We start from the raw sequence: 16,757 nt of genomic DNA, 5'->3' as shown, positions 1-16,757 counted from the left end.
CTCTCTATTAAGCCTAGGTCGGGTTGCGGCGTATTATTTGGCCGAGGCCGGGCATGACCCTGGAAAGTGTGTCTGGCCGGAGTTAAGCGAGCGTGGTGGGTAAGTTGGTGCACCCCTGCAGGGAAGAAAACATCTATCGATAGCCTGTCCTACGGTAACGGACACTTGGAGTTGTATCCCGATCGATACAACTAGAACTGGATACTTGTGATGAGAATTGGATTGTGATGAGGTGATAACTGGATAGTATGGCTCTGGGATTGCTTTCTCGCAGGGAGTCGAGAAAGGATCTCTGGCCGAGGTTGATAACACTACTACCACTTTACTTTATGCTACTCTACTCCCTCTTGTTTGCTGCAAGATGTTGGTTTCCAGAAGATGCTAGTCTTCGATAGGACTAGGCCTTCTCTCTATTCTGGCATTTCTGTAGCCCAGTCCACATATACAACCCCTCTTTGATAATGTTGCATATGTAGTGTAGATCCTTGCTTGCGAGTACTTTGGATGAGTACTCACAGTTGCTTTGCTCCCCCTTTTCCCCCTTTCTTCTTCTTTCCGGTTGATGCAACCAGAGATGTCGGAGCCCAGGATCCAGACGCCACCTTTGACGACGACTACCACAACCCCGAGGGTGCCTACTACTACGTGGAGGACGCCAACGACCAGGAGTAGTTAGGAGGCTCCCAGGCAGGAGGCCTTGCCTTTTCGATCGTAGATGCTTTTGTGCTAGCCTTCTTAAGGCAAACTTGTCTAACTTATGTCTGTACTCAGATATTGTTGCTTCCGCTGACTCTTGTGTATTCGAGCTTATGTATTCGAGCCCCCGAGGCCCATGGCTTGTAATATAAAGCTTGTATTATTTTAATTTGTGTCTAGAGTTGTGTTGTGATATCTTCCCGTGAGTCCTTGATCTTGGTCGTACACATTTGCGTGCATGATTAGTGTACGATTGAATCGAGGGCGTCACAAGCCGCCCCGTTCTCCACCCCCAAGGAGCTGCTCCGACGATCACCTCATCTATTGCGGCTGATCCATACCCACAGCACCGCCTTAACCTGCTCCACCGGAACCGCAACATCCTCACCGACTCCTCGGACGAAGCTGATGCATACTCGGTGCCACCAAAGAGGTTGTACACTCATCGCATCGCACCTTCTCCTTAACTCGACCTCCCGACACTGACGGTGCTCCATCCCGCACCCGATGGCGCTGCTACCTCGAAGCCGGCACCGCCGGCGACATCTCCATGGCGGCTGTCCCCCAGTGCAAGGCTCCCTCGGCGGCGGCATCCATACCAGCTGGATCTACTGCCGCTGCTCCGACTCTCGCTCGCTCATGCTGCTGCTGCTACTGTTGCTGCTCCATCTCTCGCTCGCTCGCACTGCTGCTGCTCCCTCTCTCGCTCGGCGGCGCCGATGCTCTGCTGTTCCCCTCGCTCGTGCTGCTGCTCTGCTCTTGCTCTCGCTCGCGCTGTTGATGCTGATACACAACTGCTACAGCTACATGAGTTGCTGCTCTGGCTCTAGTTCGTGCTTCTCCTCCAGGCGCTGCTACTCCGGCTACTATCTGCTACCTTGTTCCCCATTGATCGCCTGCTGATGTAGATCACTATTTCTCTACTACTAGTGCTCGAGCGGCCTAAACTACATGTGAAGTGCCTCTCTACTACCAGTGCGTTCAGTTTCAATTGTAACATTCAGATTCCAGAGTAAATTTCAGTTTCGACAGTTAAGTTCGGAGTCAACCGTTTTTACCTCATCTATCGTAGTTAGGTGTTTTTTGGTGATGTAAATTTTACTTGTATCACTCTTTGGCAATGTATTTTACATCATCTATTGGAGATGTATTAGAATCCCACTTGAGATTAATGATGTCTGTCAACATCTTACGGCTCGACGGTGCTACTCCAACGACGGAACCATCCATCACAACAGAGCAATGCCCTCGACGCCGTCTACAGACGCCTAAGATCTTCCTCCACACCTCCGACAGCCACCTCTGCCGCAACTTCTTCAACAACCAACCCAATGATGTTGAGGTTGACACGGCTATGCCTAAGAGGTTGTACACTTGCCGCATCACTTATTATTCTGCATTCATGTCGATCCATTAGGGTTATTTTGTTTCAAAGGAAAAAGTGAAGGGAAAACATAGGAATAGGAAATTTTTCTATGTCACTCTACTAATCAATTATTCATGCATTTCGTTGAAAGGAATGGAGCAAAACATCCACCTGGACCTACTTTTCAAAATCCTATGCTTGAAAAAAAGACTAAGTGCATTAGTGGAAGGATCACATTCTAACTGTACACACTTTCATATGGTTTCACTTTAATTTGGCCATGTTTCTTTGGATTCCTCTGCTCTTCGAATTCCTGTGAACCAAACAACCAAGTTGACATGTGTTTACAAATGCTCGATTTCCCACGTGCATTCCTATACTATTCTGGTGTTTTTCCTATCATTGCGTTTTTAGAATCCTGCAAGCGAAAGGAGCCCATACAGAATTACCTCAGTTACAGATAGGTGTCAAAGAAAACTTTGTGTAGTTTGCCCTACTCCTGCCACGGTGTCGTCCACCTCACTTGAGATGCTCCATCGACAAAAGCATCCACCATACCAGACATCAGGACTCCTGACCATCTTTCATCGCCTCAGATCTCCTTCCCTGCCGCTGGCACCCACGACAACTATATCACCATCATCGACTCAGCAGATGAACCTGAGTAGTACACGAGTCCATAAGAGAGGTCGCACTATTTTGTTTCTGCTTATGTTATGCATTGCTTAATATTTCCTGCTACTTTATCGTCCTGTTCAGCTCTTAGACTCCAAGTCAGGTACAAATTAATGTTCAAACTTGAGTTTTAAAATTACTTGTGGGGCACATATAGAGGCGACAATGAATAGTATCTCTGTCTATTATCTGGTTCACCTAGGGTATGCCTATGTTGTTCATCTTGGTAAACAAATAGTAAAGCAATTATCATCTGTCTTCTTATTAAATTAAAGCTATCATCATCCTGCTATCATTATTTTTGGATCCACCCACTGGTTGTTATCACTCTAGATTTCTGCATGCTCTCCTTATATAATCTCACTATATTTTTTCGTATGCGTGTCAGATATTGTACACAGTCATGCTGAACATGTAGAGAAAAATAGAAGAGTTTTGCGCGGCAATACAATGTCATGCAGACATCATTCCATGGTGGGTTCAATGGAAAACCCTCCCCCTTCAGATTGTAATCCAAAGGAAGATATCTGTTCTAAGGCGGATTCGGATGCGACTGACCACTCCTATTTACCACCGAGGTGTTTGCTCTAACTTGGCATGATGATGTTGGTCATATCATGCGTATGTTGCCTTGAAGTGCCTACATTTGACATCATATATGTCATCTGCTTAGTTTAGACATATTTTATAATGCCACCTGTTTAGTTTCTATATCATATATGTGAATTATGCAATCTCATCTCATTTATCCAGCCATAATATATGTGAAATATGCAATGCCATCCTGTTTAACCAGGCATCATATATTTCAATGATATCTTGCCTATTCTTTTCTTCATTACATTTCCATTTGTTGACAATGTTTGTACATTCAACTACTCTTCTTGTGAATCAGCCATTTGAGTGGGTGATGGAAAAATCTGGAGTGAAAACAAGGTCTTCAGAGTAGACAATGCTACATGTCGAAGCAGATCTCTTGCTGGGTCATGGTAGCTCCTCAGAGATGGATTCATAGACAGATGACCCATCCTATTCCCCCATCGAGGTGTATGATCTAAATTGGCATGGTTATACTGCTCATATCATGCGTATGGTGTCTTGCATTGCATAGTTTATACATCATATACACAATATTCAACACCATGTTCTTAGTTCAGACATCATATATGCGAATGCCCCCTGCTTACTATATAAATCACATATGTGAATTAAATCGTTCAATGCTGATTACTTACATAACATGTATGTGAGTTATGTCATGCAAACCTGTTTACTAAGGACATCATATACTTATCTCATGCCATCCTGTTTATTTAGTCATCATATCTTTGAATTATGTCATGCTATGCTATCCAGTTTAGATAGACATTATATATGTGAAATTATGTCATGCTATCCTTTTTAGTTAAACAATATACATGTCAACTATTTCATGCCCTCTATTTTCCACACTATCTACTGCATATGTCTCTCATACAAGGTTTGTACATTCATCTACGTTTCTTGTTTACCAGCTATTTGAATTGGAGTGGGTGATGGTAGTATCTAGCGGAGCAAAAACACGGTCTTCAAATAAAACAGTGCTACTCTTGGTGGAGATAGCACCCCGGTTGTACATGCACGAGAACTAGCCATACCACACATAACCTAGACTCTCACAGATTTTACCCCTACTGTGATGGACAGAGAACCAACTTCACCCAATCTTACCTGATGCGGAGCATCCCACGATCATCCCCATGGACGCATCTACATCTCCTACAACACCACTTGGACAAATGACTAGAGCACGTGCAAGAGCTCTCGAAATCGAGGTGACATCGCTCCTCTCACAACTCCATTTTGAATCACATGAGACATGGCTACTACCTCAAACGGAGACGCTTTGCATACTTAGGTACCAATGAGTTAGCCATGGAGAAGCTAGGAAGCAAGCAGAATCGGAAGCGGAAGACATGCGTGAAGACGGAGAGGAAAACCGCCAAGTCCCAGGCTGGCCGGACGATCGGGCAGAGCCCGAACGATCTGGACCCCCGTTAGGACGATTCGGATAACTCGCCCCATGACTCCCGAAGATGGACCCCGAAGCCGGATCATCCGGACAAGCACCCGGATCATCCGGACAAGCACCCGGATCATCCGGACACCAGCCGGACATCCGGACCCTCATCCAGACATCTGGGCCAACGCCGCCACCGCCTGCATCATCAACTCATCCGGGCCACCACCCGGATCATCCGGACAGAGCCCGGATCATCCGGCTCCCCACCAGGATCATCCGGACCCTGCTTGCGTGCGCGTGTTGGGCTAAGGCCCATGTACCCCTTCGACCTCTTAGCCTATATATATGACTCCTCCACCTCTCTTCTAGGGTTAGCATTGTGATAGCTCATATTTTGAGATAGAGCGTTGCTCATCCAGCCGGATCTACTCCACCGTGAGGGACCGACACCTCTTCGGAGAAGATCCTCGTTGGATTCAAGACCTCCTTTCGGAGAAGACCCTTTTCAAGACCTCCTCTCGGAGAAGAACCGGTTACCCTATGTATCATCCTTTGTTGGATTCAGATCTTGTATCACTTTGTGTCTCGATGAGCTAGCGCATGTGTGACTATATTCTTGTTGGTTGAGTGTTTTCTCGTGTTTTCCCCTCGTTCCACCTCTCTTGTTCTTCGTGTTCTTGGTAGGATTCACCTCCAAACATGAAAGATCGGTCTCTAGGGTTCTACCCTACATCATCTTGGTATCATGAGCCACGTTGATCACATTTTTGGAGCCCCTGCCCTTTGTTTTCTAGCTTGATTTTGTTGATTTCGTCCTAAATCCAAAAATCCCCACCAAAAATAGCCCTAAATCTTTTTTGTGATTTGTTGGTTTTGATGATGTTTTGTTGATTTTGATCCATGGATTCATTGTGTAACTCGTGGATCTTGCTTTTTCCCACCATCTCACCCCCGAAATCCATCCAAAATCCATGACATCATCGAATTTCACCCTGTTTTCGAGTTCATCCTGAGGAAATCCGTGCAAAGTTGACCTGCCCGGATCATCCGGACCCGCCCGGATCATCCGGCTCCTGGCCCGGATCATCGGGCTTCCTCTGCCGAAACTGCATTTTTGCAGTGTTGTCCACTGCCACCTACGCCTCCACATACCCACTTCGACCACCACCACCTTAACTCCTCCAACCCCATGACATACCCTACTGTACCACCATTCGACTTTGGGTTCAAGATTTTGAGTTTTGGTTTTCCGTGTCCTATTGTGTTTTGGCTATATAGGTATAGTGCGACATCAACATCACCACCGCTCATCTTCGTCGACTACTCATCATCACTACAGACGGTAACCTCGATGACATCTTTGTCTATGCCTTGCCATTGCATTGATAACCACCATAGCCTTACTTTTGTGTTGCTTACCCATCGAGACTAGCCTTTGAGTATTGCCGGCAACGTGACTTGTGCACATTAGTGATCATACTCTCCATAAGCATACATACCATATCATCATGGTGCATATCTTGATATGATCTATTGTGTCACAAAGTTGTCATCGCATACACAATCGCTATCTTGGTTCATGAAGTTTTGCATGAGAAAAGAGCTCAAAATTGAAAGAGCCAAACAAGCTTTTAAGCAAAAAGAGAAAGATAAGAAAAGAGCTTATAAGAAAGAACCATAGCATCACACTACTTTAAGATTGTCATACCCGATCATCTTGGATCATATCACCGAAATACCATACATATAGCATACTTGGGATAGAGGTCGTTGCATTTTATTCTTCGTAGGTTATGCACAAGCTCTGTATCCGCCTATTGTGCAATCGTGCTAGAGTCTCTCTGGTATTGTGCAACAAGAGCATTTTCATGGACTCCACATTTAGGCTCATTTTTGGTTTGCACAATCCCACTTATCTATTTGCATGTGTGTTTCCGTGTACCACAACTTGCTTGGTCTACTTGTTGCATTTGCGAATTTGCGAATCTTTTTCAACATCTTTGAGTCTAACTAACAATAGCATCAAATTTTGTGCCACCATCCTAACCGAGCTCCACCATAAGCATTTACTTGTGTAGGTGTGAGAACCGACAAGAATTGGTACCAATTGTGCTATTTCATTGACTACATTTGAGTGATCTTTGATCCATCTTCAACACCGGTCAAGGTACATTTGCTATAAGTTCTTCTCTTTCTCCCACTCACATTTTTGTTTGGAATGATGGATATGCCAAGTTCTTCTACCAACCCACTCTTCATCCAGCAAGACAACGACATGTCATCATACATCACCAAGAGCCACCTCTTTGGTGCACAATGAGCATTACATCAAGAGCAACAAGCAATGAGCGGGCGCATCGACAATCTCGCCACCGACTTGCGACTCTCCGAGCAACGAACAAGAGACTACTTTGACAGCAAGCTCGACGCTCACAAGCAAGAGAACGATGCAAGAATGGACGAGATCTGTGCCTTGTTGGTGAACTGACATTCTTCCACTTCTTCATCATCAAGACAGAGCCGTTCGAGTCGACACACCGAATACACCTTCCCCGGCTCAAGTACACCGACATCGAACACTCTACGATGAGCCGCGCGTCAAGACCGTCATGCATCTCGCAATCCTCTACACGGCAATCACCCGCAAGAGCAAGTCGACAAGCAAGCACTTTGTCATCAACCAAACCAAGTTCCTCTTGCACAAGCTCAAGAACGACAACGTCAACATCAACTAGAGGAAGAACAAGTGAGACAACATCAAGATGAACAAGACACCGAGGCTCAACGTCTTCAACAACAACAACGTGAAGCACAAGCTCTTGAGGCGCAACATGCCCTTCAAGAATAAAGTCGAGCAATTTCCAAACACAACCGCGATAGGAGCAATCAAGAGGAAGCACTTCGAAAAGAAATCCAAGACCGGAACTACCAACCAAGAGTGCAACGTCAAGTTCCTCAAGCTCCTCCATAAGCTCGACAAGCTCCTCCACAACCTCAAGTTCAACAAGAGCAAGACGACTATGGAAATACTCCACACCAAGGGCAACATGAGGTTAATAATCCTCCACGTCAAGGGCGTCATCATCACCCTCGACCCCAACACAATGAAGAGCAACGCTACGGCAAGCTAAAGTTCACCATGCCCAAGTTCAATGGAAGCAATGATCCCGAAGAGTACTTATCATGGGCATTGAAGGTTGACAAATTCTTTTATTTGCACAACTATGAGGAAGAGAAGAAGATAGATATGGCATCACTTGAGTTCCAAGACTATGTGCTCATATGGTGGGAACATGTCCTTGAGCACCGAGAAGCAAGAGGTGAACCACCAATCACCACTTGTGCTCAAATGAAAGATGTCATGTGTGCCCATTTTGTGCCCACCTACTACAACCGCGATCTCTTCAACAAGCTCCAACTACTCAAGCAAGGTACAAAGAGTGTTGAAGAATACTACAAGGAAATGGAGATAGCCATGATAAGAGCCAATGTCACGGAAGATCAGGAACTAACTATGGAACGTTTCTTGAATGGCCTCAACCATCCCATCAATAAGATTGCCGACTTACAACCCTACTCCAACCTCATTGAGCTCGTGCATCAAGCTACCAAAGCGGAACGTCAAGTGCAAGATGACTTCAAGTACGCCAAGTACTCATCCAATACCTACAGCTTCTCCAACAACCAAGCTTCAACGACTCCAACAACTTCTACCTCAACCAAGCCATCTACAAGCAACGGCGACAAGTCGAGTTACAAGAAACCTTCGACAACCTCAAGTCATCCTCCTCCTTCTACAAGAAACTTCAAGCCACGCGCTTCATCATCTACTCCAATCAATGACCGTCAAGACAAGCTCCTTCAAATGTTTCACTTGCAGTGGCCGAGGCCACAAGTCCTTTAAGTGTACCAACAAGCGCACCATGATCCTCAATGACGACGAAACGGAAGCCCTTGAGCAAGTGGCCATGCACCGGCACGTGAACAAAGATGAAGATGGTCAATTTTTTTGTGATGAGGATTCCAGCCCCGCTCCCGTTCTCTCCAAAGTCTTGACTCTTCAACATCAACAAGACGAAGACCAAAGATGCCACATCTTCCACACAAAAGCCAGCATCAATGGAAGGTCTGTCAAGGTCATCATCGATGGAGGTAGTTGTCACAACTTGGCAAGTGAAGAACTATGCTCCAAGCTCCAATTGGTCAAGATGAAGCACCCACACCCATACAAGGTCCAATGGCTAAGCGATTTTGGCACTATACGAGTTGAGCATACGGTCCAAGTCTCCTTCAAAATTGGAGCATAAGAAGACACGTTGGAGTGTGTTGTCATCCCGATGTCCATTTGCCACCTCCTTCTTGGTCGACCATGGCAATTTGACCGAGGCGTCATCCACAACGGTCATACCAATCACTATAGCTTCAAGATGAAAGGGAAGTAATATGTGCTACAACCTATGTCTCCTAGTCACGTGATTGCCGACAAGCAAGCCACCCATCGTGGAGAAAAGAGTGAGAGTGATCCACCATAAAGAGAGTGAGAGCCACAAGCCAAAACCGAGTGCCTCCACGTTGAGCGACAAGAAAAACTTTGTCCTATTTGCCACCAAAAAGTGAGATGAGAGAAGTGTGTGAGAACCCATCGAGTGTTATGCACTTTGTCCTTGTGTGCAAGGACGAGGCAACAAAAAATAACACCTCTCACGATCTACCTTTAGTGTTGTCTTCTCTTTTGAAGGAGTTCCAAGATGTTTTCCCCGATGAGCTACCTCCTGGTCTACCTCTTCTACATGGCACTGAACATAGGATTGACCTCATCCCCAGCGCACCTCTTCCAAACAAGGCTCCCTACCGCGTCAACCCTGAAGAAACTAAGGAGATCCAACGGCAAGTACAACAACTCATCAACAATGGACATGTACGTGAAATATTAAGCCCTTGTGCCGTTCCGGTTATACTTGTGCCCATGCAAGATGGTAGTTTTCGCATGTGCTCAGATTGTAGACCCATCAATGCTATCACCATTCATTATAGGCATCCCATTCCTCGCCTAGATGATATGCTAGATGAACTTAGCGGTGCCACCATTTTATCAAAAATTGATCTTAAAAGTGGTTATTATCATATCCGCATACAAGAAGGTGATGAATGGAAAACCGCTTTCAAAACAAAATTTGGCTTGTACGAGTGGTTGGTTATGCCTATGGGTTTACCGGAAGCTCCCGATACTTTCATGTGTCTTATGCATTTTGTGCTTCATCCTTACATTGGAGTGTTTGTTGTGGTCTACATCGATGACATACTTGTTTTTAGCAAATCCATGAAAGATCATCTAAATCATGTTAGGGCTGGTTTGCAAACTCTTTGCAAGGAACATCTCTATGCCAACATGAAAAAGGGCACGTTTGGTGTTGACAAACTTGTTTTCTTGGGTTTCATTGTTTCCTCAAAGGGTGTCCATGTTGATGAATCTAAAATTGAAGCAATTGAAACTTAACCCACTAATTTGCAACTAGTGCGTCGCTTTCTTGGCCTTTCTGGTTTCAATCGTTGCTCTGTGAAAGATTTTAGCACTATCGCCGCACCTTTCCATGCCTTGAGTAAGAAAAATGTTCCTTTTGTTTGGGGACCTTTGAAATCTACCACTTATAATGAGCTCAAATCTTTACTTACTCATGCTCCGATTCTTGATTTACCCAACTTTGACAAAACTTTTAAGGTTCATTGCGATGCAAGCGGTAATGGAATTGGTGGAGTTTTGATGCAAGAAAAACGAGCTTTTGCATATTTTAGTGAAAAACTCTCCGGTGCTCAACTTAACTATCCCATCTATGACAAAGAATTGTATGCTTTAGTACGTGTGCTACATGTTTGGGAACATTATCTTAGACCGCATGAGTTTGTCATACATACCAATCATGAAACACTTAAGTACCTTAAAGGTCAAACCAAGTTGAATAAACGGCATGCTAAATGGAGTGAATTTATTGAATCTTCCCCCTACATTAAGGGAAAAGAGAATGTTGTGGCGTATGCACTTTCCCGCAAATGCATGTTACTTACTCAACTTAAAATGAATGTTGTTGGATTTGATCATATCAAAGATTTGTATGAGCGTGATGTGACTTTTGCTACTCCTTATGCTTTTTTTGACTATAAACAGTAGGGTAAACACCCCACTGCAACTTTTATTAGTTAATAAAGTAAGTAGCCTTAAGGGCTTGAGGTAAGCCCTAGAATAGAAAGAAGAAGAAAAAAGAAGAAAGAAAAGAAGAAGAAGACATTAAGAGAAACTAGAAAAAATACTACAATAGAAAAAAGAAAAGAAAATAAAAGAAAGGATATTACAACAAAGTATCCAACCAGGCAGAGAACTTTCTGTCATGTTTTTGTTTCATTCTATATTTCAGTAGCTTGAGCTCCTCCAGATATATGAACTTCCATCCCTGGAAAGTTGGTGTAATATTCTCAAATATCTTGTTATTTCTTGTTATCCAAATGGCCCATGATCCAAGAATGATGATCTCCATAAAGAATGGAAAATGCAGCTTATATTTAAGATCCTAAAAAGCTTCTAGAACAGATAAATTTGGAGTTCTGTTAGGACAGATGTAGTCCCAGCATTGCTGTGCAAAAGAACAGCCCCAAAATAAGTGATGTAGAGTTTCTTTCTGTTGACAGTCTCTGACAGCACAATTATAAGCTTCTAGCAAAGTTTTTCTCCTGAGTAGATTCCTTGTATTTACTCTATCATGAAGTAGCTTCCAAAAGAACACCTTATGTTTTGGCTGACAGGAGCAACTCCAAATCCAATTGAAGTGTCGGGGAACTTGCTTGTTTCCAATCAGCACTTTGTAGGCCTTGATTGATGAATGTAATTCATTTCCCCAAATGTAAATCCAGGTGTTCAGAGAATTTATATGCTCAGATTGCCTTGTGTGGATGCATATATCTTCCACTTGCAAGAATTCCTCATAGGCTTCAGTTGTGAGTGGTAAATGAAACAAGTCCTGTAGGTATTCAGTGTTGATTACTGTTTGGACAGTTACTTGTGGGTTTCTAACAAAGGAGTGCAGGTGGTGGTATGTGTGTTTGAAAATGGATGTGTGCCACAGGTCATCCTAGAATAAAGCCGTCCTACCATCTCCCACATTACATCTTGCTATTGCTTTGTATTGATCCATAAGAGCCATGTTTGATTTCCACCAGAAAGAGCCAATCATGTTATCTCCTGGAAGTTGCCCATCCGAATAATAAGTTTCCCAAATTAATTGAACCCAAGGTATATCATGTTTGTTGAAGAATTTGTGCAGGTTCTTCATCAGCAAGGTTTTGTTGTGAGTGCATATATCCAATATGCCCAATCCTTCCTGGTTTTTTGGTCTGCATACTGTGTGCCAGGCCACCAAAGCTGGTCTTCTATCCTCCATGTCAGAGCTCCTCCAGAGGCAGTGTCTTAAATATTTAATTATCTGCTTCTTAATTGTTTTTGGAATGTCCAAACAACTCATGAAGAAGACAGATAAGGAAGAAAGCACTTATTTGACTAACAAAATTTTCCCAGCTTGTGTCATGAAGATAGAAAGGCCTGCAAATCTCTTAGCAATTATGTTAACTAGGGGAAGACACCGCTCCACAGTTGGTTTATAAATAACCAAAGGTAGCCACAGATATGTAAATGGGAATTGCCCCCTAGCACAATGCAGTGTGTTAGTGAAGATGTCCACTCTAACTTCCTCAATGTTCAGAGGTACCATTATAGATTTTGAATAGTTGACCTTGAGACGAGTTGCTGAGGAAAATGTATTTAAAAGAGTTTTGAGACAAATCAAGTGTCTGGCATTTGCTTGCATGACGACCAAAGTATCATGAGCACACTGAACAATTGGGAAATCAGGGCAAGAGGTAACCTGTAGTGGAGATGTAATAAGATTTAATCTCATAGCCCTGTTCAAAATAGTTTGAAGCAAGTCAGCAGCAAGGACAAAGATTAAGGGAGGGTAAGGATCTCCCTGTCTCTCTCCTCTCTTTATGTAGAATTTCTTCCTAGGCACTCCATTTAACATGACAACAGAAGAGGCAGTAGAAAAGAGCATCTGCATCCATGATATCCATTTATCCCCAAACCCTTTTGCTTTGAAAATCTCAATGATGGCTTGATGTTCAATTGTATCAAAAGCTTTTTCAAAATCCAGCTTAATTACCAACATTTCCTCCTTTGATTTATGGCACTGGTGTATGTATTCGTATGCCCATCCTAGGCAGTCTTGAATCACTCTGTCCTTGAGAAAACCATATTGGTTGATGTGAACCAATTTCAGAATTATTTTTTGCAGTCTGTTTGCCAATAGCTTTGTGATAATCTTAAGCACCCCATTTAGCAAATAAATGGACCTGAAATCATTTGATGTGAGAGGAACTTCTTTTTTTGGAATCAAAGTAATAAAGGAAGTATTTATACTCTCAAGGTTCACAGTACCAGCATGGAAAGCCATGATTAGATCAATAACATCCTCCTTGATGATATCCCAGGAAGCTTTAATGAATTCATTGTTGAAACCATCACGACCTGGTGATTTATCAGTTGGTAGATTTTTAACCACCTCTTCAATCTCCTCCTGGGTGAACTTTTCCTCTAATTGAATGAAAACTTGAGGATCAACTGTGTGCTCATAAAGATCATGGAGATCAAAGTGCATTATGTGTCCATTAGACTGCCCCAGTCTGTCTCTGAATGCTTCCCATAAAATTGCAGCTTTTCCTTCATGGTCTGTAACTTCCACTTGGTCCTTATTCAACAACATTGCAATTTTACTATGCCTATGATTAATGGAAGCTTTTGTGTGGAAGAACTTGGTGTTTTCATCCCAAAACTTAACACCTTTAATTTTACCTCTCTGCTTCCAATAAATCTTCTGATTATTAAGTATAGTCAACAAGCACTCCTTGAGAATAATTCTGTAGTTGGCCTCAAACAAAGAAAGGTTCCTAAATTACTCAACCAAGTCCCAAAAAAAGATACAAGCATTGAGATCCTCAATTTGTTTTTCATGCAAGATAGGCTTTTAGCCCACAACTTTAATGCTCTTCTCAGATTTTTTAATTTAGCATTAATCTTTTTTGCCTGATCAGTAAAGCCCACTGGAATATTCCAAGCTGGCTGTACCACTTGTTTTAAAGAGCCGTGTTTTAACCAAAAGTTCTCAAATCTGAATACCTTGGACTTTGGAATATTTGTGCAAATTTTGACCATGCATGGAAGGTGATCAGAAATAGGTTTTGCCAAAGGAAGGGCCATGGAGTTAGGGTAACTGGTCATCCAAGCTGTAGAGGTGAAGAACCAATCTAACTTTTCAAGGAGAGGAGAGTCCTGCATATTGCTCCAGCTGTACTGCCTTCCTTTCAAAGGTAATTCAATCAATCCCAGATTACTGATAGCCTCATTAAATAGCATCATCTCATTGACATCTCCTCCTGGTTTATTTCTATTCTCTGGTGATCTGATGAAATTAAAATCACCCATGACTATCCAGTCCACTTCATTTGGCATTTGAATATTGCTAAACTAGTAAATAAATTCAATATTTTCCTCATGTCTGTAAGGCCCATATATGTTTGAGAGAATCCATTTGTTTGCAAAAATATTACAGGTGAATTGTATGGAAAGAGAGAATTTGTTCTGAAAAAGTAATTCTCCTGTGAACACAGAACCGTTCCAGGCAGTCAGAATGCCACCAGAGGCCCAATAGAAGGCAGGAATTCAAATTTATTGAATCTTTGAGGGCAAAAGTTGTGAATGTAGGCTAGATCAAAACAATTTCTCTTTGTTTCTTGGATACATATAACTCCAGCATCACTTTCCTCCACTTTTTGCCTAATAGCCAGCCATTTGTCCTGTGCACTAATACCTCTTATATTCCAATTAAGAATGTTCCAGGATCTGGTGTTATTCATGGTTAAACTTTATGAATTTATACTACTTTATCAAGGTCCATCCCTTGATAACCTCCTGAATGATGCACGGTTTCTGCAAGCATAATTGTATAGCAAAAGTGCAGTGAACTTGAGTATGCAACAACCAAAATTGAGAGGACATTTGCAACCATTTCAACTTAACCAGGAAGTATATCGTAGCAATTCTCTCAGATAAGTAAGTCCCAGGAGAATTACTGAAGTGGCACAGCTCAGTTTCAAGCAAAAGGTCCCTCTCAGGGCCATGGTACACCAAATTACAAAAGCTGCTAATCCCAACACAGATAACACAGACAGTTTGGAGATAATAACACAACATTATGCAGCAACATGGCCTATAACTACTAACCATCCTATCATTGTGCAAAGTTTGGTTGAGCTCCAGATCCAGTGGCCTTGGGCACCTTGGCCACCTCCTCTTGCCCCTTCTTCTTGGGCCTCTTGGATAACTTCTCTTGGAGTTCATCTTCAGCCACCTTAAAGAAAGATTTGGTTAGGTTCTTAACCACTTTATTTTCAATAACTAGAGGAATGGCATTGCATGGTAAGCAAGATTTAGTATCACATGTTTTCCTCCTATATCCATTGTTATCTTTCTTAATTATGTCACTTCTTCTTACCTCAGTTTCAACTAGAGGCTCTTTCTCTCTTCTTTTCTTAGATGTGGCTTCTCCAGGGGGCAGCAAGATGATTTTGTTGGGAGACACCTGCTGCAGAGGGCTACCAGCTCCACTTGAAGAGTGTGCAGCTGGGCTTATCCCTTCATTTTCTTTGCCCATGCCCTGCATGATCTCCTTACATGTGGGAGCCTGTGAAGTTATGTAGCCATCAGGAATATGGAAGAGGATAGTCTCTTCATTGTCACAGTTGGCAGTAAGCAATTTCCATAAATCAGATTTAAGGAGATGCATAGTCCAACCAAATTTATTTGGTGTCAGCAACAAATGGATTATGAAGTTGAACCAACTTACAAGTATTTCAATCTTGAAAGTGTTTTTCTCTCCTTGAGTTGCTGGAGCAAAGTTTTGAATCCAGAGGTCTAGACCTTCTTCAGAAATTAAGTGAGAACCATCAATAATATCCAGAGCATGTTTCTCAGCAATTGGGTGTAAATCAAACATAGGTGATGATGCTGAGGTTAATTTGATCCTAGAATTACCTTTGTTGCTGAAATTGGAGGAGGGATTGGCACATCTTCTTTTCCTTTATCTGAAGCAGACAATGGCTGTGAGAATGAGGTGTGTGTTCCTTCAGCAACAGTGTTAATAATTGGGGCAGAGGATTGCTCAATTGGTGCATGAATAGCCCCCTCATTTGACTGAATCTGTTGCATCTGGTTATGCTGATTCACAACAGATGATTCCCCCTCCTCCATGAGGGTGGGTGCCACCTCAGAAGCATGGCTAACAACAACAGTGCCAACTTCAAGTCCTTCAGAAATGTTCTGCTCCTCATCATTAAGATGCAAATTGTTATCCACCTGCTGATCTTCCTCTCCATCCTCAGCATGGTAAGCCATAGCAATATTGAGAAATCCCATGGCCATTGGCTGAATTTGCATGGCCTGATTGACCTCTTCACTTGCAGAATGAGTAAGAGACAGTAGGCCATCAGACAGTGATATAGTTGTGGTAATGCTGCTATTAGGGTGTCCATCATCCTGCTGAACTGGGAGCTCAACTTTCTGTTGCTGTGGTGCCACTGGATCTGGCTGAGGAAAAGCCCAATGCTGCTCATGATCATCTTGCTCTGCAGGTTCCTCCCAGGCACCCCAGCCCTCATTCTAAATATGAATATTATGCACTTGCAGAGGTTGAATACCTGGGAAGTCATTTGCATGCCGAGGTACTGGGTGTGGGTCCACACCATCAGGTGGAATAGGGTCCTCATCTGCTGGCCCACCACCCAGCATCCCCTCTAGAAGGACTTCAACAGAACTGGTCCATGATTCTTCTTCAAATCTCTCTCCCTCAGACCACCTGATACTCTTAGGTAAATCAATGAGCTCTGTCACTCGAGCTTTAACCATAATTGCTACTCCTTATG

Source organism: Triticum aestivum, chromosome 7B, assembly GCF_018294505.1.
Source record: "Triticum aestivum cultivar Chinese Spring chromosome 7B, IWGSC CS RefSeq v2.1, whole genome shotgun sequence".
NCBI lineage: Eukaryota > Viridiplantae > Streptophyta > Magnoliopsida > Poales > Poaceae > Triticum > Triticum aestivum.
Note: the sequence above shows the minus strand (reverse complement) of the source record.